This window comes from Acinonyx jubatus, chromosome A1 (genome assembly GCF_027475565.1).
Source record: "Acinonyx jubatus isolate Ajub_Pintada_27869175 chromosome A1, VMU_Ajub_asm_v1.0, whole genome shotgun sequence".
Lineage (NCBI taxonomy): Eukaryota > Metazoa > Chordata > Mammalia > Carnivora > Felidae > Acinonyx > Acinonyx jubatus.
Genome location: NC_069380.1, coordinates 189,135,969 through 189,156,900, shown reverse-complemented (window position 1 = coordinate 189,156,900; position 20,932 = coordinate 189,135,969). Strand labels below are relative to the sequence as shown.

General features: G+C 43.5%; 1 protein-coding gene across 2 annotated transcripts in view; it reads left to right on the top strand.

Moving 5' to 3' along the window:
* Positions 1-368: 368 nt before the first annotated feature.
* Positions 369-20,932, top strand: part of SGCD (sarcoglycan delta) — a 934,755-nt gene continuing 914,191 nt past the window's right edge. The window contains exon 1 of one of the 2 annotated variants that reach the window (XM_027077705.2): positions 369-780. The gene's annotated coding sequence lies outside the window, so the exon portion shown is untranslated. Of the gene's footprint in view, positions 781-846; positions 1,445-20,932 lie in introns of those variants that run through there. The other variant, XM_053199779.1, reaches the window with a different exon arrangement.

Genomic DNA, 20,932 nt, shown 5'->3' with positions numbered 1-20,932 from the left:
CCCGGCCGGCCGGAGCGCGCACACCGGGGCTCCGGCACGTGGGCGCGCGGGAGGCGGCGGCCGCTGCTGCCGCTGCCGGAGCCCAAGCCCGAGCCCGAGCCCGAGCCCGAGCCCTAGCCGGCGAGATCGCCCTCCATGCTGCGGGCTCTGCGGTCGCCTTCCGCTCAGCCTCTGGCCCAAGCCCAGCCCCGCGAGCCCTGCGAGCTGGTGAAACAGCGGAGGGGAGGAGGACTCGGGCAGGAGGAGGGGCGCGGCGGGCTGGGGCGAGCCGGGCTCTGAGCTAGGGGCGCCCGCAACCGGGAGGAGGCAGCCCGGCTCTCTCTCTCGCTCTGTGCTCCAGCCGCTGCTGGGGGTTCCAGGCGGTGCGATGCCGCTGTGCTCCTTCTAGGCGGCGGCCAGCGGAGGCTTCCTGCAGCCTCACGGCCCACGCCTGCCCCCATTCCACCGGCGAGTCCCTTGTCTATCCCAGAGGACGCGCTCGGCCGCTCGAGCCGAAGCGAGCGCGAAGTCCGAAGTCCACCCTCAGCGCCGCCAACTTCCCCGGGAGCCCCTCTCCCCACTGCAGCCTGCGCCAGCCCTGGGAGCGATGCGCCCCCAGCCGGGCGGCGCGCCCTCTGCCAACTCGCCACCCATGGGATCGACTGCCCTCGGCTGCCCCGCTTGGAGCGCGTAGCCTTCGCCGCGTGGCCCGGGAGACGAGCGAGACACCCAGGCGTTCCACGGATTCCACGCGCGTCAGTCTGTTGGGGTCCCCTGCGGGGGCAGCGTTCATACCCAGGGGTGAGTAGCCCGTTCGAGGCGGCGAACCTTTCCCCCCAGCTAGTTGCTTGCAGGGAAGGCAGGGAGACACCAGAAAGTTGAGCCCCTTTGCACCTATCCTGGGATTTGGCTGCGAAACGCAACATTGTTTCCCCCAATCCGATTGCCTTCGGGATTTCCCCAAATGCCTTCATTTCTGAACCGAGGAAGGAGACCCCTTCCGGTTCCCTAGGTGCAAGGGGGCTCCCTAGAGCAGGCCACGGACTGTTCCCCCTCAGTGTGCCATTTGGGGCTTTTCTGCCGCTCGCGCATTAAGCAGACACCCAGCTAAGCGCTTGGAGATCCGCTGCCGCCTGGGCGCGCTCGGAGATCACGGGCAGCCCGGGCCCCTAGGGGAGGCTAAGCGCGCTTCATTAAAGAGTAGTGACTGCTGGAATATTAAGGAAGTGTGTATGTGTGTGATTGGGAGCAGGAAAGATAGCCATAGGAGGAGGGCGCAAGTGAATTTTTCTGTTGCTGATGGATTGGGTACCTTGGAAGCCCTGCTTCTCAGTGCGGGTTTGAGGGCGCAAGATCTAGGGCGGCCGGACAGAGTTCAACAGGTGGCCTGCACGGGCTTCCTGTAGCCAGGCACGCGGGAAGGGAACCGCAACTGAACCGCATCCAGGGGCGCATCTGAACATGGGTAAGGAAATGCGCTCTGCTCTCAGGCCCGATTTGGGCTGAGTGTGTGAGGCATCCAAATGCCTCCTGTCGGAAAACAGCGGCCTCATTGTGTGCCTGACTGAGGTTTCAACTTGCAGGCAACTGAGGGGCCATTCAGCTGGGGCGACGCGGACTTGGCTGGTCCTCAGACGCGAGCCCCTGCCTTCTGCGGTCCCTGGTGGCGGGTATTCCCGCTCCCTTGGCTGGGCAGCCGGCCAAACCTCAGCATTTTGCCCCTCTATACTCCACCAAGGGGAGGGGGGAGTTGCGGGAGCATTAGGAGCCATGGCCTGAGTTTATTCTTCTTTACCGGCCTGGCCTCCTACACTTTCATCCTAAGACCCAGAGAGAGGGCTCAGGGTGGGGGAAAGCGCGTGTACAGGTGGTGGGCGCGGATTAGCGTGCGGACCCGTCGAGTTTGAGAGCTGCACCGGAAGAAACTAGGAACGAAGTTCTGCCCCTGCCGAGGGAGATTCACATTGAGAGAGGCTGTGGTTCAGCCTTGAAAAAAGTTTCTTCTGAACTCACCATCCTCTGGTGTTTTCCAGTATGCAAAATACTCTGGGTCCTGATAGCAGCGGCACTCCAGAGGAACATCTTCTGGAACCTGCTGTGCAACTTCTCTGTCCCTCAATTTGCCTAACTGTAGATCCGGAAAGTTACCCTTGCTCCTGGCAGGAGCTCTGGTATGTCTATAAAAGAGGTGCTTAGAGATGGGTTAGGGTTGGTAGATGGAGGGGCAGCTGGGGGGTTGTCGGGGGTTGTAGCGTGGTCTGGAGGCTACATGCAAAGCAGACACACAATTTTTATTTAGAGTTTGTGTTTTGGGGAGGTTAGTGGGCTCTGAGAAGACTGATAGAAATTTTAAGAGGCTGAAGCTTTCCCAGCCACCCCCTTGGCACCCCCACTGCACTGCCTGCCCTCGTGTGTATCTTGGAAATGGAGTGATAGACAAACCAAACTGCAGAAGAACCCTCCACTGCTAGGCTTGGCCCCGTGACTTCCCGTGCGGGAGACACTCCAGGTACTAGAGCCCTCGGGCCCTCCTGTTTCTACTCTGTAGTTGCTGCTGCATCTTCCCGGCCCAGATTTCGTTTCTATTCCTTTGAAGGACCCTCCTCAGTGGGGGTCTCTGGCAGCAGATATCCAAGAACTTGTAAGTAGACCGAACCTCTTATAGAGGGCGCTGGCTGACTTAGCATGGGGCACAGGGTTGCCTGCCCAGAAGTGTGCCCCCTGGAGGCTCCTTGGTGAGAGCGGAGCCAAGAGCCAGGCATCAAGTGGAGGAAGGGGCAATGAGGTATTGTGTGTGATAGAAAGACAGGGAGAGACCCACAGACAGAGGCACAACAGGAGGGGAATCAGAGAGAGACACACATATACCCCCGGGGCAAAACGAGAGAGAGAAAGAGGCAAAAGAGAGAAGGAAAACTGCAGGGTAGAGGGGGCAAACATAGGAGAGAGAGAGGAGTGGAAGGAAGGGAGAAAGAAAATAAATCTGAACAAAAGAGCCTGAGCACAGAAAGCATAAAGGGAAAGCAGTGGAAACAGGGGTGAAGTCAGTGGGGGAGGAAAGACAGGGTGGGAGAGCAGAGCAGAGGAAGGGGAAGGCAGAGGAAGTGGAGAGGCACTCACTGCTTGTATTTAATTTTTACAAACCATGCTGCCATTCTAAGGAAGTTGACATAATCCACATCCGTAAGTAGCCAGCCCTTGGCTAGTGTTTGTTTCTCTGGGGAGTTGTGAATTATGCACAAATTGGACACTTGCTTGGAACCCAGCTGCACTGGAGATGACAAGAATGTAAGAAGTTTAGATTCTTGGTAAATGCACAGATGCACAAGTTCATTTGCCTTCACTGTGTTGTTCCCCCCTCCCCCTGCCCGGGTAAACACAGGACTGGAGAATTAGGGGGAGGATTTTTTTCATCAACTATATTTGCCAGTGATCCTCCAACTCCTGTGTAGCTCATGAGAAAAACAGATTGCTGGACCCACCCCCTTGGGAGTCTGATCCAGTAGGGAGAGGAATAGGCTTCTTTAATGACCGCCTGGTTGGTTCTACAGCACATCATCCCTGAACCACACTTTGATAAACATGGTATAGATTGTATAATGCCTTTCTCAGATTTGTTCCCACGTTTCCTCTTAAGAGGCGTGACTTAATGCCCTCCCTCCAATATCCCACCCTTTCCCAAAAAGCTCATTTCCTTGAATTTCTCTTGATAAAAGGACAAGACCAAGGATTGTGCAGCCAGGGTTACCTTTCCCTGAACCTCATTAATCACAGTAGCTCCAGGGGACAGCAGGAAGCTCTTCTGGCTGACCTTGGCAGAGGTATCCACAACTAACAGCTATTGAGCACTCAGCAGGGCACTGTCCTGGGCACTCTTCATGCACTGCCTATTTCACACAAAACTATTTAATCACAAAAAACTATGCCGTAAGTGCTGTTTTTTTTTTTTATCATCAGTATTTAAAAAAAAATCTTTTTTAATGTTTGTTTATTTTTGAGACAGAGACAGAGCATGAGCAGAGGAGGAGTAGAGAGAGAGGGAGACACAGAATCCGAAGCAGCCTCTAGGCTCTGAGCTGTCAGCATGGGGCTCGAACTCACAAGCTGTGAGATCATGACCTGAGCCGAAGTCGGGAGCTTAACTGACTGAGCCACCCAGGTGCCCCTATCATCGGCATTTTATACTTACAGTTGAGGACACTGAGAGTTAGAAATTATATTACTTGTCCTGGAGAAATGATAGAAGTTGTCCGGCAACTGGAGAGCAGCAGTGCTGAAACGGGGACCAAGGTTCGATGCCTTGAGGGTCTAAGGTCCTAATTATGCTCCGTGGTGGCCCCTAACCCCTACACTATGTTTGAGACTGATGGAGCGAGAGATCCTTGGAGATCTTTCCCACAGACTTTCTCTCCCCCACCTTATCAATTGAGGGAAAGGAGAAGTGGCTGAAAAAAACAAAGAAGTGACTTCCCAGAGATCCCACACCCAGGAGGTACCAGAACTGGGACTAGCACCCTGATAGCTTGAGTCTCAGTCCAGCCTTTTCCCCATCAGACCAGTGCTGATTGCACTTAGCTGATCATCAAGGTCACATGAGCATCTCAGTCGGAACTCAAGCTCTTGGAACCCAACAGAGGCTTACTGAATCTGAACCTTGGGGCCAAGAGCCCATTTTATCGGTGCCCCAAGTCTGCATCTGCACATTACCATTTGCCCCAGTTATTCCGTAGCTCCTGGATTCTGACTTTCAAACGGCTTCAAGAGCTCTCCAAGTCCCTCCCCCTTCCAGCAAAGCAGACACACAAAAAGTAGTATACTCTGTGTGTTCTGCAGCTCTTGCTAATGTTCCATGGGTAAGGAAACAAGCTGGTCAACCCAGAGGCAACTTTGAAAGCTCTTTGAGAGGTATAGCAATCACACTGATGTTTGTTACACTTGGTTTTTCTTGTGCCAAGTCGGAAACCATTTAAGGAAACATCAAATGCTCCTTCAATGCATCAGTGTCGGTATTTGTACTAATACTTGACACAAAATGACACCATGAGCCAGGCCAATGTGCTGCTGTGTCAAAAAGTGTCAAGCTCCGTCTCCCAATTTAGTGGATCTAGCTGTGGTGTAAGAAAAACCCCTTTCCTCCTCTTCACTATTACCCTTTTGACTGCCTCAGACTATGTCAGTGTCTCCTGCAGGTGAAAAGGAGCCATCACACACACTGTGTCTCTTTCTGGCCCACTTAAATTGTTTTCTCAGTGACCTCAACATCTTTTCCCTTCCATTTCATTGAAAAGTGGCCAAAGGGGCCAGACATCTTGTCCAGCAAACTGTTTTGTCATCTTTCCCTTTTCAGATCCAGATTTATCCTCTGAATCTGTTGCTTTTAACCCTGACCTCTTATTGAAGAATCATAATGGAGACTCAGGTGGCTTTGATAAGCAATTGTCTGATAACATGTGTTTTAAATAATGGCAGGTGTTTGACTAGAACACAAACCAAGGAATATACAGGTAGTTACTGTGTCTTTAATACACTGGGAATGTTTTGCCATTTCAGTGGTGAAAACCTACTTTTCTGGCATTGGCTGGCAACGGAGAAGTAGAAGGTAGAAACACCGTTAGTGGTTAAGACTGGGGCTCAGAATGCAGACAACTAGGGATTAAGGCTTGCCTCCAACTTGCTGGCTGTCGTGACCTCCATCGGCTTATAGAATTTCCCTAAGCCTCTGTCTCTTCCCCTGGACATTGAAGACAGTAACGGGATGCTCCTTCTGTGCATGCTGCTAGGACTTATCTTCGTCAGGGACTGAAGTGTTGAGCGCAGCATCTGGCATGTGGTAAGGACTCATCTATTAGGTGGTACTTGTTAAACATTTGTCCTGTGCCAGGCTCCATTTAACTGTGGATGAAACTGACAACACAGAGGTTAAGCAACTTGCCCATGTCACCCAGATCCTGAGTAACAGACGGAGACTTGAAATCCAGATCTGTCCTTTTAAACTTCCCCAGAGTCTTACTGTTGCATTGGTTTGAGTCCCTGTTGTTTTCTTACACATTAAGAAATGATGCTGCGTACGCAACATATTCTGGTTTGTATTTTAATTAAATCCATTACATAGAACATGATGTAGAACAGTTCTAGGTGGGGATCTTTTGAATTGAAAAGTAATAGGTAGTTACTTTACCTCCCCAAATTTTCTTGTGCTTTTCCAGGAATTGGTGCGAGTTTCATGGATTAGTAAGAGTTCCCTGACTCCTCAATGGCTGGGTTACGAGTCTTTATAATGTGTTCCTCTACTTAAACTGTAGTGTATGTACATTTCTCTTTACTTTTCTCTATATGCTACTTAGTCTATGTATAGGCTTCTTGAGTTCAGGAATCTTGTCTTAATTGAAGTTGTAGCTACAGGGGCCAGGACAGTACATGACGTACAGAAAACTCACACAATACTTTTGAATGACCAATTGTAACTTTGAGCTAATTCTTGGTGGCCCAGAAAAAGTGACCATTGTGTTTAAACTCTAAAAGACAAACACCCAACCATTGGAACTGCAAACCATAAAGTATAATATGTTCCCAGAGGCAGCAGTTCTTCAGATAGAAGGAGTATAATGGTACCAGTAGTTGTTGGTTAACTATGTTGGTAGCTCTGGGCAAGTTCCATTGTGATGTTGCTGAAGATATAATTAGAAGGGACATTCTGATATATAAGTTAACGTGATTTTATCTGTACATTTAATTAGCTGCTCAGAAAAACACTTTTGTTTCTCAGCCCAAAAGTTTGAAAAATAGACTTCTGGGGTTAGAACCAAAGATAGAGATAATCTAGTTCTACCAGCTTGTAGCAGAGAAAACTGAGGCCCGGAGAAGGAAGGGACTTTTCTGAGGTTATCCAGCAAATAGGTGCTAGAGCCATTGTGCACTCCAGAGGCTTCTGGTTGCTAGCTCAGGACTCTTAATGCACAGCTGAGAGTCGTTAACACATCTGTGGTAAGCTACTTGTTTGCTTCGAAGGCATTCTTGCAAGCCGTCTGCACAGACACAGCCTGGCCTCTACAGAATTCCAAGATCAAGCCCATGCTGGAAAGGAGGAAAGCAAGATTGAGGTAGTGTGTAGCTAGGACAAACCTCAAGTTTCAGAGAAGTTTGCAGGAGAGTTTGCAGGTAGCAGGTCCTGTGTTGACAAGGTCATATGGGCTTCTGGGATTCCCAGTCTGCTTTTCAAACAAGGAAATGTGGCTTGACAGGGATCTTCTTCTGATGTTCAAACATAATATTTCAGGGAGATTTAAGGATATATGGAAGTGCATTGCCAAACCCCTGGCTGAGAGTTGCTGGCAGAATAATGGTTCAGATAAGGCTCCTCTTTCTTCTTGACTGTTTTTTGTTTTTTTTTTTTTTTTAATGTGGGATGTAGTCACCTTAGGACCTTTGTGTCTCCCTCCAGGATGCTTTGGTGTCTGACTAAATGGACCAGCCTAAATACATCCACAGGCACAGAAGTGTGGGCAGTTACTCTGACATTGTTAACACACAGATCTTTATCACATGGTGTCAATATCATGGAGACAGTAAGACACCGACCATTGGTGCGAATTATTGTGGATGATCTTTTGGAAACATTAGAATCAGTGCTGACAAGGCAGCAGAAATCTCTCAACATAGCACCTTCCCCGCATCCCAAAGTGTTTGCCCAAACCAACCAAAAGTAACAAAATTGTGATTATTCAAGGAGAGAAGGCCCCGTTAAGAATTCTCTTTCCTCTCAACCACAATCAGTCTGAGATGATTGGTGCTATTTATGATTTGGTCTTCAAGGACTGGGTGCAAGGGAGAGGCATCTTTCTTTGTATCCCTACCACCAGAATGAATTACTCTCTTCCCTACATTGTCTGGGTTCCTTAAGTCCGTCCATGAAGGAGTAATTCCTATGGTATTTGTCTTTCTCTGACTGATTTCATTTAGCATAGTACACTCTAGTTCCATCCATGTCATTGCAAATGGTACGATTTCAATACCATATGATTTTACTCATGTGGAATTTAGGAAACACAACAGATGAACATAGGGGAAGGGAAGGAAAAATAAAATAACCTAGAGGGTGGTAAGCCATAAGAAACTATTAATTATAGAGGGCAAACTGAGTATTGCTGGAGGGAAGGTGGGTGGGAGATGTGCTAAATGGGTGATGGGCATTAAGGAGGGCACTTGTGATGAGCACGGGGTGTTATATGAAAGTGTTGAATCACTAGATTCTAGTCCTGAAATGAATGCTACACTCTATGTTAACCAACTTGGATTTAAATACAATCTTGGAATGAAAAAAAAAGTAATTACTTTGGGATTCAAATAATTTGGAATATTTTGTGGTCCTCTATTAAAATTAAAACTTTCTGAGCAGGATATCATTTAGTTACTTCATCTGTTTAGACCTACTATCTCATCCATATGTCTGACCCTGCTGGAGGCATTTTGATAGCCATTAAGGATAAACTCGATCATCACTACCACCACCACCTGTTACTATGGCTTCTAATTCCACTATTACTATTGCCATTTATTGAGGTCCTACTATGTACTGAGGTGGTCCTAAGTTCCTTCCATGTTTTTTTTTTCTTTTTCTTTTTTTTTCTCGTTTCATATGCCCAGTAGCCCAGTGTTGTAGTTACAGGTATGGGACTCGCGATGTTACCATAGATTGACAAATATACCCCAAAGTTGGGCAGGATCTGCCTAGAATAGTAAGAAAGAAAGTAGTAGTCTGAGCAGGAAAATATTGGGGAGCAGCAATGCAAAAGGGCAGGAGGGAACATGATCTCTTCCTTTTCCCTATTCCCAGACACCCCCGTCTCCAAGTGGGATCTTCAGAGAAGGCTAAGGAAGCTGACACTTGAAAGGTTAATGTGCATCAAATCGTTACCACTGACAGTGTACAGCAGGGCTTTGAACCCAGGCTTTTCTTAGGTTCGAAGTTCACTAGGTCATACTGTCTCCAGTTGACTTAGAAAATTCCTAGCTTGAAAGGAGCTTAGAGAATATCTGTCTTGTCCTGTGGCTTTCAAATGACTATAATGTACATGAAGAAACGTTTTACATCCTTATCTAGTATATAGCCACACACAACGGACACAAAGATTTTTTAAAAAAAAATAACACTTACCTTGACTGTGTTTATTTTGTGGTATTTCCTGTTCTATTACTGTGCACATACCCACATACAGATACAACATACTCACAAATATACATGAAACAAAAGTTTCAAAAAATGATACTTACCCTTAACATGGGTGATATACTCTGATGCTTTCCATTCTATTCTAGTTATTTTTTTTAAAAAATTTTGCTGTGACCCATAAAATTGATTTCACAACTAATGGTGTGAAACCCACAATCTGAAAACTGCTTACCTAATCAGCCACTATAGATTTTTAGAGGTGGAGAAAGTGAGGCCCGGGGAAGGATAACTATTTTCCCTGGTCCAAGGTACCATGACGAGCTAGTACAGAGACAGTGTTAGACCTGGGCTCCCGGTGCCCACTCACACCTATGAGTAAAGGCATCTTTGATTGTGGATGCTGGACCATAATTTAGCATCAGTTTGATAGTGGATTGTTGTCATTGGTTGCTCATGGTATCTGCCTTCTGACTTAGCCTTGACTCACTCCCTTCGTGTAGAGACTTTTTGTGAGATTTGAGTGACAGTTGATCTGTGATGCATGAGTTTGGTGGTGGGTGTTTGTGGCTTAAAGGGTCTTTGGAGAGGCAGAGCTGGTGGTGGCTCCTCCGTGGACCTCCACAGATGTATTGATCATATGATTAAGGCTATGATACTGGAGGATGGAAGAAGCATTAATGCCACCTAGGAGGTCCTCTCTCCCTATACCCCTCTCTCTCTGGCCACTCCGCCTTCTCAACTCAGAGGCCATTACTCTTAGGTTTAAAGACATTAATATGAAGAGCTTATGAGAGCCTGGCTTTGCCATTCTGGGTGTACAAAGAACTCTTTCTGGAAGCTCTGATGAGTCCTGGGATGGGGGGCAGATCTTTTAAAAAATGGTAAGTTTTAACTTAACACTGTGTGCAAATGGTAAAATGCTAACCGATACAAATTGACAAAAAGGAAGCATTCTTCCATTTCTGATCCCAAGTCCTCAGTTCCCTCTTTCTTGGTACAACCATGATTCTAGTGTGTTCTGCATTTTCCCTACTACATCTGGGGACAATATGCACATGATTTTCCTCTTTCATGTGAATGACAGCCTAAAACAGACCTCGTTTTTTAAAATTTAAATGGTACATCTTGGTGAATGTTGACATATGTTTGTACTGAGCTGCCTTTTTATTTTTCTGAGCTGTATAATGGATGTGCTGGGATTTATTTAGCTGTGGTCAACTGTAGTGATAAAGGGCCTAAAGTCTGGAGTGAACCTGCTTGTGTGTGTGTGTGTGTGTGTGTGTGTGTGTGTGTGTGTGTGAGTGTGTGAGGGAGAGGGGGGGAGTGAAGCCAGGGAAGGCCCCAGTGAATTGAGCTGAATTTGCACATGTTTTTAAGAAACAATGGGGCACCTGGGTGGCTCAGTTGGTTAAGCATCCAACTCTTCATCTGGGTTGAGGTTGTGATCTCATGAATTCTGAGATCAAGCCCTGCTTTGGGCTCTGTGCTGACCGCATGGAGCCTGCTTGGGATATTCTCTCTCTCTCTCTCTCTGCCTCTCCCCTGCTCTCTCTCTCTTAAAACAAAAGAAAAAGTTTTCACTATTGTATGAACTTTTTTCACACCATGAAACTATGGACAATTATTTGTTGAGGATCTTGGCATCCTCTTGTTGAGGATTTGTCTCTGGGATCCTGGGAAGATAGCAGATAAAGACAGACAGTGCTTCTAGTCCTTGATGAATCTGTAAATGGCATTTACTTACTCAAAACAGGTGGAGAATGATAAACAATTGTGTGTTATTGAGACGTAAGCCAGATGTTATCTAGGAGTTGTCTACTAAAAGAACCTTCCAAGCAGAGGGAGAGTGAGTACATAGGCCCTGAGGAGGGATTGTGAGTTTCACAAAAGAGAACCTGCAAGGAAGCTAGTGGTACTTGAAGTAGAAACTATAGTAGTTCATCTCGGTTCCTAGGAAAGAGGTGCATTAGGCCAATGGATAGGTGTGCTGCACAAATAGAAATGTTCCAACTAGGGTTCTCTAGAAGGTTTGAAGAAGGCTCTACATGGCAATTTCTCAATTATAAGAAAATAGATTTTCCTATCTATGAATATATTAAAGTTCAGGAGTTTTCAGTGAAACTCTCTTGCCTATAGTTCTGGCGAGTTCGAAGGAAACAGCAAAGGACCCAGTAAATGTTCAGTGAAGGAACATACACTTGAATAAATTAATGAATCAGAAAACAAACTCACTAGGTTGGCTAGTGTGAAAATAACGGGGCAGCTCCCTCCTAATGGGCGCGCAAAGAACTCAGTGAAATTTGTAAAACAGCCAGTTTTAAGGGAATTTCCATACCAGCCAAAGGAGGGAGGAATTTTTACTTTGTATTCAAAGTTGTGAGGTTTTTGTCAGCTTTAAGATCTGTTGTTTTGAATGAAATAGAATGAAATGAAATAGCCCAGAGTTAATACCAGCCAGTTCTTCTGTCCCCACCCTGCCTTAATGTATTCCTTCCATGCTACCCCCACCAGCTCAAAAGACAGAGATAAAAGCAGAGTGTAACAAAATGCTTGAAATGTGTTAATATATTTTTATTGAAGGACACACATTTTTAACAGCAAAAATATCTCAACTCTTAGCAAGATTTTTATTTTTATACATCCCAGGGAAGAGTGTTATGTAAACACATATATAGGACTACTTGATTTTGAGAAAATATTTATATTAGATGTTTACTGTGCATTTATTTCTGTTAAGAAAATAACATAGCCGTGAAAAACACTATCAGTCCGGTGGTTCCTTTTCAGATGCAAAATCCCTCAAACTGAAAACCCTTTTGTACTCAAACTGAACCTGCCAGCTTTAAAAGAGGGCAGTTGGGAGAATATGATAAACTGGCCCCTGCGTTCAATCTTAGCTCATCAAGGCTGCGCCAGAATTGACATTTTCGTACAGTATGGCTTGATGCTCTGATTACAAATTGGACCCGAGTAGCTAGACTCTTGGTAATTTTATTCAGTAAGGGATTGTGCTTGTATCATTAGGTCTGTTTTGGTTGTTCCTCTTGGAGGAGGAAATAGATTTCTGCTTCCCATCACTTGTTTAAGAATGTGATAGAGAGGGAGATTCATACAGAAACAAATGCAATTTATTATGTGCAAAGTTAAGAGTTTCATTTTCCCTCAAGGCATTGGTGGTACCCTTTCCCCTCCCACCTCCTCCAGGAAGTTTTGCTGTGAACAGTTTAAATTGTAGTTTTAAGAAGGGGGCTGGGTATTTATATTTCTCATCATTGATTTTACTTGTGATAAATGGATGAATTGTTTTGGAAAAGAGAAGATCTGTAATTGTGTCTCTTTTGTGCTTGTTTTCAAGAATTCTATTTTTAACTCAATTGTGTGAACTTTTCTTTTTTAACACATGAAATTACCAACAATTATTTTTTGGTCAAAGAACTTTTGTCCTTGGGGTCCTGGGAGAATAGAAGACAAGTAAAGACCATGCTTTCTGTCTTTGGAGAACTTAGAGATTGCATACACTTACCCAGAGCATATTGCGAACGATAAACTATTGTTTATAGTTAAGACTTAAACTGGATGCTTGCAGACAGTGAATTCTCTACGATCCAGAGAAGGAAGTGATTAGGTAGGAGTGACATAATTGGATGGCATTTCTAACGTGTCATCAGAGAGCCACCATATAATGGATAGTGAACAGTTTTATATGACCCAGATTATATCAACTGAACTCTTATAACAGTAAATTAAAAATAGTTATTTTATGCTTTCACTTGGCAGACTGTCTCAAAGGGTCTAGGTATAAAATACCTAGATCATGGTTAAACCTAGGTTTAATGCACTGCTGGATTTGGAGTAAGGGAAATCCCTAACCCTCCAAATACCCAACCACCACCCCAAAGAAAACAAACACAAAGCTTGAGCAGAAATTCAAGTAGAACGTACTGAGCAAGGAACAAGTGAGGATGATGAGAATTGTTCTGAGGCAAATACCCATAAAGCTCCGTATCTGAGGATCAGCCTTGAGTAAGCCGGTTGGAAACAAGAAATGAGAACTTGACCCCTGCATGAAATCAGGACCAGAAGGGGACCAAATGGTCCTAGGTTGGTAGCCTCCTGTGGCTTTCAGCAAAAGCAACCGCAAATCCTCTCTAAGGAAAGCATGCCTTATTTGAGACTACAGGAATCCCACGGGTAAAGATAAAGAAGTGATCCGACAATCAAAGATGATAAAAATACACAAGAAAACCAGCCACTATCAGAGATATCATAAAACAAAGCAGAAAATACCCCCCCTTTTTTTAGTTATTGGAATTAGCACATGTAGAATATAAAATAAAGAGAGATGAGTCCTCAAAGGAATAAAGGCAGTTATTTATTTATTTATTTCAAGAGAGACAGAGATAGAGAGCAAGCAAGGGAGGGGCAGAGAGAGAGGGAGACAGAGAATCCCAAGCACTGACAGCTTGGAACCCCACGTAAGCTCAATCCCATGAATCGTGAGATCATGACCTGAGCTGAAACCAAGAGATGCTTAACAGACTGAGCCACCCGGGGAACCCCTAAAGGCAGTTATTTAAAATGGTAGCCTGCAACAACAGACTAAGTTTGTTATATGCTTAATCAGAGCCCCAGAAAAGGAACAAAATGGAGGAGAGACACATTTGAAGAGATAATGTCTGAGAATTTTCTAAAACCGATGGATGATGTCAATCCTCAGATACAGAAAGTACAAGCAAGAAAAATAAAGAATGAGTCCATACCAAGACATGTTGTGGTGAAATTGCAAAACATAGCGAAACGTAAACATACAAATGGTAGAAGGTTTTAGAAGCATCTAGAGAGCAAAGACAGGTCATCTACAAAAGAACCACAATCAACACGGACGGGAGGCTGTTCCTTGACAGCAGTGGAAGAAGAAGACCTGGCAGGGTCTCTTCAAACACCTGAGAGAAAATAAGCTGTCAAGCAAGACTTGTTACCCTTTTAATAATAAGAACAAAATAAACGACATTTCCAGACAAATAGAGCTTCACTATGGAAACTATACAAAGGAAAAGTATCCTAGAAAGAAGGTCTGATACAGAGAAGGTGGAATGGGAGGTAAAATAAATTGGTAAATTGTATACAAGGTTAAATAATAGGCTGTTTTTTCTCACCTGTGTATTTTTTGAAGAAAATAAACAAAATACTAGACAATAGGAGTGTGTGTCTAATCACAGAATCAAACTCCCAGACAGCTTTATAATCTGCCTTCCATCTTCCTCTCTCTTGCCACCCCCCCCCCTCATGGATCCCATTAGCTTCTTACCAGTTTTATTAGACATTGCAAAAGAAACCATTGACTTTATGGTTCCTTTGTTTTATATTCCTTCAAATATATGTAAAGTGAGGAGATCAGCCACAAACTGGAAAGTTGTTATTTTTTATTTTCTTGCAACACATGTAAATGATGAAGAAGTAGTGAATAGCATATGTAAAAAGCTACTACAAAAGAATAAGATAACCTAATGGCAAAATGGCCAAAGGGCTTTAGTAGGAGGTACTCTGAAAAGGAAGGACATATGATAAATTTTTTTTTACATTTATTCATTTTTTGAGAGACATAGAGACAGTGCACAAGTTGGGGAGGGGCAGAGAGAGAAGGAGACACAGAATCTGAAACTGGCTCCAGGCTCTGGGCTGCCAGCACAGAGCCCCATGCAGGGCTTGAACTCACAAACCATGAGATCATGACCTGAGCCGAAGTCGGATGCCCAACTGACTGAGCCACCCAGGTACCCTGGGAAGGACATATGATAACAAATGTATGAAAAGTTGCAAAACCTCATTAGTAACTGGGGGAATGAAAAATGAGACATCAATAAAATGTTGTTTATGCTTGCTTGATTAGAACAGATAAAGATGCCTTAACATATGAAGCCTTGGGGAGGACTTTAATACATTGCTTTGAGTGTATCATTGGCCATCATTTAGAAATGTGGCATTTTCTTGTGAAGTTAGACATTGGTGTCCTCTCTGACCCAGCGGTTCTGCTACTCTGTGTATGTCTTCTAGATACTCTTGCTTATGTGCTGCAGTTGACACATACCAGAATATTCATGCAAGCATTATTTATAATAGTAAAAAAATGGAAATAACCAAACTGCTCATCATTAGGAGGGTGAATAAATAAGTTGTAGAATATGTATGCAGTGGATGACATGGCAGAGAAAACACGTGAGTTGTGACTACATACGCAAACCTAGAGATGAGTAGTGAGATCAAAACGTTGAATGATAATTACATTATTTATGGGGTGCCTGCGTGACTCAGTTGGTTGAGCATCCAGCTCTTGATTTCAGCTCAGGTCATGATCCCAGGGTCATGGGATCGAGTCCATTGTTGGGCTCTGAGCCAAGCATGAAGCCTGCTTGGGATTCTCTCTCTCTCTCCCTCTGCCCCTCCCCTGCTCATGCATGTGTGCACACTCTCTCTCAAAAATAAAAATAAGAAACACATAATTTATGGTATGATATTTATAATAACATTTTTGCATTTTGCTCGAGAATAAGCACCACTAAATTGCTTATATGTGTATAATATATTTGAGAGGAAGGAAAATAAATGAAGTTCCAAGTCGTGTATGATCGCGGTCTTCTTGAGGGAGAGGCAGGGGATGCATTAGGAGAGGTGCATGGCCAGTGGGGTCCAGAGATTACCTGGCTTTGAGAAGCAGAGGGTTTAGGTAGTTGGCTACCCTTTATCTGAGAAAGTGTGGTTATTGGAGTTGATAGACGTTGGGAAGGGGAGACTCTCACTGATTAGCTGGCTTTTAAATTTTGCTTGCTTAATTTGTATGAGTTTCAAACCAGTTTCTTGTAATGACGGATGCAGAATAGCCAGTCTTTTCCTTCCTTTTATTCTCACTTGTGAAGTCTGAATCTTTCCATTTTGAAGGTGTTGTGGTTAACTACTAGCTTGAGTTACCAGCTACGAAATGGTGGAGCTGGGATTTGAACCTCCGTATTCTGGCTTCACAGTCTACCATAACATAAGGTAGTTATATCTAAATATAACACTTATCATATTCTGTGTTACAAGCTTATAACAAGATTATTCTTATCCAAAGTCTTAGAGTTTTTCCCTAGCTTAGTGTTGCTACTCTCCACTTCTCTATCTCGGTAAAATGGCTCCAGTTAGGCAAATCAAAAACCCAGGCTTCTCCCGGACATTTCTCAGAATTTCTCCCTACCTCTAATTAACTAGAGTCTTAACATTCCTAAACAACTGTACAACCTGACCATTTATTGCTGTGGTAAAGAAAAGGCAAATCCGATCCTGTCACTTTTGGCTACCTTAACATTATTCTGTTCTTTTTATTTTGTCTTCGGGTAAGAATCAAATCCTTCCCCTACTTCTCCATCTTGTCTCACACCTGTCTCTCCCTCTCACTGGTTGTGCTGGCCTTTGTTTTTTTCCTTTCCAACCTCTTGTTCTTTCTGAGGATAGGGCCTTTCTATGTGCTGTTTGATTTAAAGTTTGAACCCTTGACTATTACCAGCTACCGTCCCTGGGTATGGTAGTTCACAGATCCCCAGGTCATGGCTCTTAAATTCTTAAAGATTTTAGATCCTGGTTGGCTCACTGTCTTTCCTCAAAACACCTCCGGTTATAGTTCTTGATGATTGCAGTTTCTACACAGAAAATTCTACTCTGTAGCTCACTTCCTTCTAGTAGCTTCACTCCAGTGATTCTCTGACAATCCCCATCTCTAATCAGATATAAGAAAATGGAGAGTTTTGTAATGATCCAGTGCGTGTGATGTATGCAGCAATTAGCATGAGTCATTCAGGAGTGGTGTTATTTTCTCGGTGTCAAGTTTGTTTGAAATTTCTGGAAATTGTCGCAGTGTTCTGCCTTCCTTTCTCCATGTATATTAGTCTAACTTAAAAAAAAGTCAAGTTGTTAAGCTCCTGTAGGCAAAGTGGTATAAAGCAGATACAAAATACATTAATAAACTTTGTTCAACTTAAAGATGTGAAACACACACACACACACACAAAATTTACTGCAGGATTTTTATTGTTTTCATCAGGCCTTCTAGTAATTTCATCTAGGTCCTTTCAAATCATAGGTATTTCAGATATTTATCAAATCTGTTTTTATTTTAAGAAAATATCTAAAGCCATATCATTCTGTTCCTGAAATGAATAAGGAAGCCATCTGTGTGTTTGGTGATAGTATCTTACATTGATAAGTGCTGTGGTGTTGCTTGCGGAAATGATTTCATATCATCCTTAACTGCAATCCTATGAGATGGTGGGGAAACGCATCATACCCTTATTAGAAAAACACAGACTGGAGGACTCCAGCAGCCTGTCCAGGGACACAAACTCAGTCAATTTGGACAACATATGGACCTTCTGGTTCAAAATCCAGAGTTCTTCCCATTTGGATTACAGAATCGTGCTGGGTCAAGAAGATCCAGAGATCATTTAATTTAGGAATCCCAAGGAGATATGAAAGCAAATGGCATCAGCCACAGAGTATGATAGAGACCATCAAAATCAGACTCCAGCTGATTGTCACGGTCTGGCTATGAGTATTGCCTTATCTTCTGATTTTCAAAGGAAGCTGGAAGTATGGAGTTTTACTTATATGTTTTAAATTGAAATATGTTTACACAACTCATCTTAGGAGGAAAATAGCATGGAGGGCCAAACTGAACATAATCTGATCTGTCTGTGGGGGTGTTTGGTTGAAACCTGTGATCTAAAATTATATTGCGGGTGGGAGGTATTCGTTCTACAACAGTCTTAGCATGTGGTAGTTTGGCCTTTGCTCAGATAGTTCTACTGATGTAGAATTTTCTAGAACTTAATGTGCTTGGTTCCATTGTTGGTCACCTCACTGTTCTTAGGTTACTTATCCAGAGCTCCTTCCTCCTGCTTATAGCCTGTGTTCAGCTATTCGTGATTCCACAGGGAATCCTTTCAGACATTTTGAGAGAGTCCTTTCAGACATTTTGAGAGAGTGCCCTTTTTTCCTCAATTCTTCCCTACCCCAACCAGGCTTCATAAGTTGTACATTCATAGCCTTTAAACTATTCCTCCTAAGATATGGTGTTTAGAGCCTTTATAATCCCAGCTACCTTCTTCTGAATGTTCTCTAAATTAAATGTTCTCCAAATGTTAAATTTCTCCTGATCAGAGTAGCCCAAAGTGTTCCAAAATAACATCTCTTACCCAATAGATAAAAATTAAGTTTTGATTCACTGTAACATCACTCAGACCCACATAGATTTCTGACATATTTTTGAGGTTATGTTGGGAACAATACAACCAAAAATGTGGTCTATGCCATAATATTAAATTCATTCTTCCAAGTACCCCTAGATGATAAAGGTCAAGAGGCATATGTGATCATCCACTGAGAAAGTCTTGCCATACTTCCTGAGCCCTCATGAGCAGAGAAAATAAACCATTCTAAAGGAGGGCCCTACATTAAAAGGTTCAGAAATTCTAGACATGACTTGTGGTAGAACTGGTCCCCACAAGGGCCAGGGTCTCTGGGGCTTGCTGCAGATACTGGACTCTGGAGTCGAGAGTCAGGAACTTTGGGGATGTTTTAATGACATGCTTATGAGTGATTCTCCCAGATAACGTTGTAAGGCCAACTAGTTCATAATGGGAGCCATCGTTTATTAGACACCTGCTCTGTGCCAAACACTGTAACAGAAGACAGATTAATGTGATAGTGCCTGTAATTAATAATTCAAATAGGTGATAGATGCTATTATCATTATTATTAATATCCCTAGTATGTTCACTGTGTTATTTAGTCATTATTCTTTAAGCAATAATTATTATCACCATTTGATAGAGAAGGAAACTGACTTCAAGTGAAGTTCGGGGATCACCTAGCTTGCAAGCCTCACAGGTGGGGGGTCTTAAACTCTGCCCCACATGTTCCTCCTTCCCCCTCCTGCTGCCTTCTCCCTTGCAGCCTAAGATGGGCTTGGATCCATGTGTAACCCTCCGTTCCTTCTGAGTAATTATCCAATTATTTCTCTGTGTGATGATTTGGCAATGGATTTAATTTTGAGCTCGGATGTAGAAATAGGCGTTTACCTTGTCAAGCATTTATTTGTGGTATTGGCCCTGTATTCTAATCTATTTAGATCACTTTGATACTCCAAAATTTTAATCACTCTATGAAACTTGTGCCATGCATACATTTGACAAGCAGGATTGGACTTCTAGGACTTTTTCCTACTCTTTAATTAAAAGATTTTTTAAAGTTTATGTTGAGAGAGAGAGAGCACAAGAGTGTGCACATGTCCACTTGTGCGGGAGAGGGGCAGACGCGGGGTGGGGGAGGGAAGAGAGAATCCTAAGCAGGCTTATGCTGTCCATGCAGAGCCTGACGCAGGGCTCAATCCTATGAACTGAACCGTGAGATCATGACCTGAGCCAAAATCAAGAGTTGGATTTTTTTTTTTAATTTTTTTTTTTAACGTTTATTTTTGAGACAGAGAGAGACAGAGCATGAACGGGGGAGGGTCACAGAGAGAGGGAGACACAGAATCTGAAATAGGCTCCAGGCTCTGAGCAGTCAGCACAGAGCCCGACGCGGGGCTCAAACCCACGGACCGTGAGATCATGACCTGAGCCGAAGTCGGACGCTTAACCGACCGAGCCACCCACGTTCCCCAAAAGTTGGATTTTTAAGTGACTGAGTCACCCAGGTGCCCCAAAAGATTTTTTAAAGAGGATGCACAATAGGGGGAGGCAGCAAAACAGAGCCTTGGGGCACACTCTGAGAGATGCTTTCATTCTTGTAAGCTCTGATCTTTGTATCAGTCATAAATTGAAGTTCTTTGTCTATGGTGGGTTGACCTGATATACATTTACCACCCTAATCTTATCATAATCTACCCTACGTTTTTTCCTTCTTGTCCGTAAATTTATCACAAAGTATTTTGGCAGCTTTGTTACCAAAACGTATAGATTTCACAATTATGGAATTCTATTACTCTGCGAGACAAGTAAGCTTATTTAAAATTCAGGTGACTTTGGCATGAATTGTTTTTGTTGAAATTATAATGACTTTAGTTATTGCTGCTTTTTGATATCGATTCATGCTTGTTTGGCCTGAGAGAGTAACATTTCTTTCACTTAAAGATTCTAAAATGATTCCAGCTTTTAAACTGACTTTGGGAAGAGGGCTAGGAACCTGAAAAGTTTTGAAGCAAACCATCATTGTTACAATTAGAATCTGGGTGCTTGTAATGATTTTGTATAATCACATGCCATCAAAATGAACGTACAGATGTACCGCAAATAGAAAAGATATTTTTTACATGATTTAGATAAATAATAGTTTTGGTGTGGGAGGATTGTTCCAAGAATGTACAGAAAGTAAATGTATTACTCATTCCTTTACATCTTGTCCCACCATAGGGCAGAGAGTTTATTTAAACATAGACCAGAGCTGGCATGTTCCACATGTAATTTTCCCATATCTGCTAGATGGTAAAAGGAAACCACCCTGGAGAGATGCATTAAAGGCTGCATTTCGTTCGGGAGGAAAAAAAAATAACCCATATTTGTCCCTTTTAATTAATGTATGAAGAACAGTATTTTTCTAAAGATTCCGTTCCTAGTCTGTATTTATAGAACAGCGTCTTAAAATGACAGTTTTCTTGAAGAATGAGAATTTTAAAACAGCTTCATACTTTACATTACAAAATACATTTTAAAAGATACTGCGCTTAATGGTTTGTGAACAGTGAGGGATCCTTCT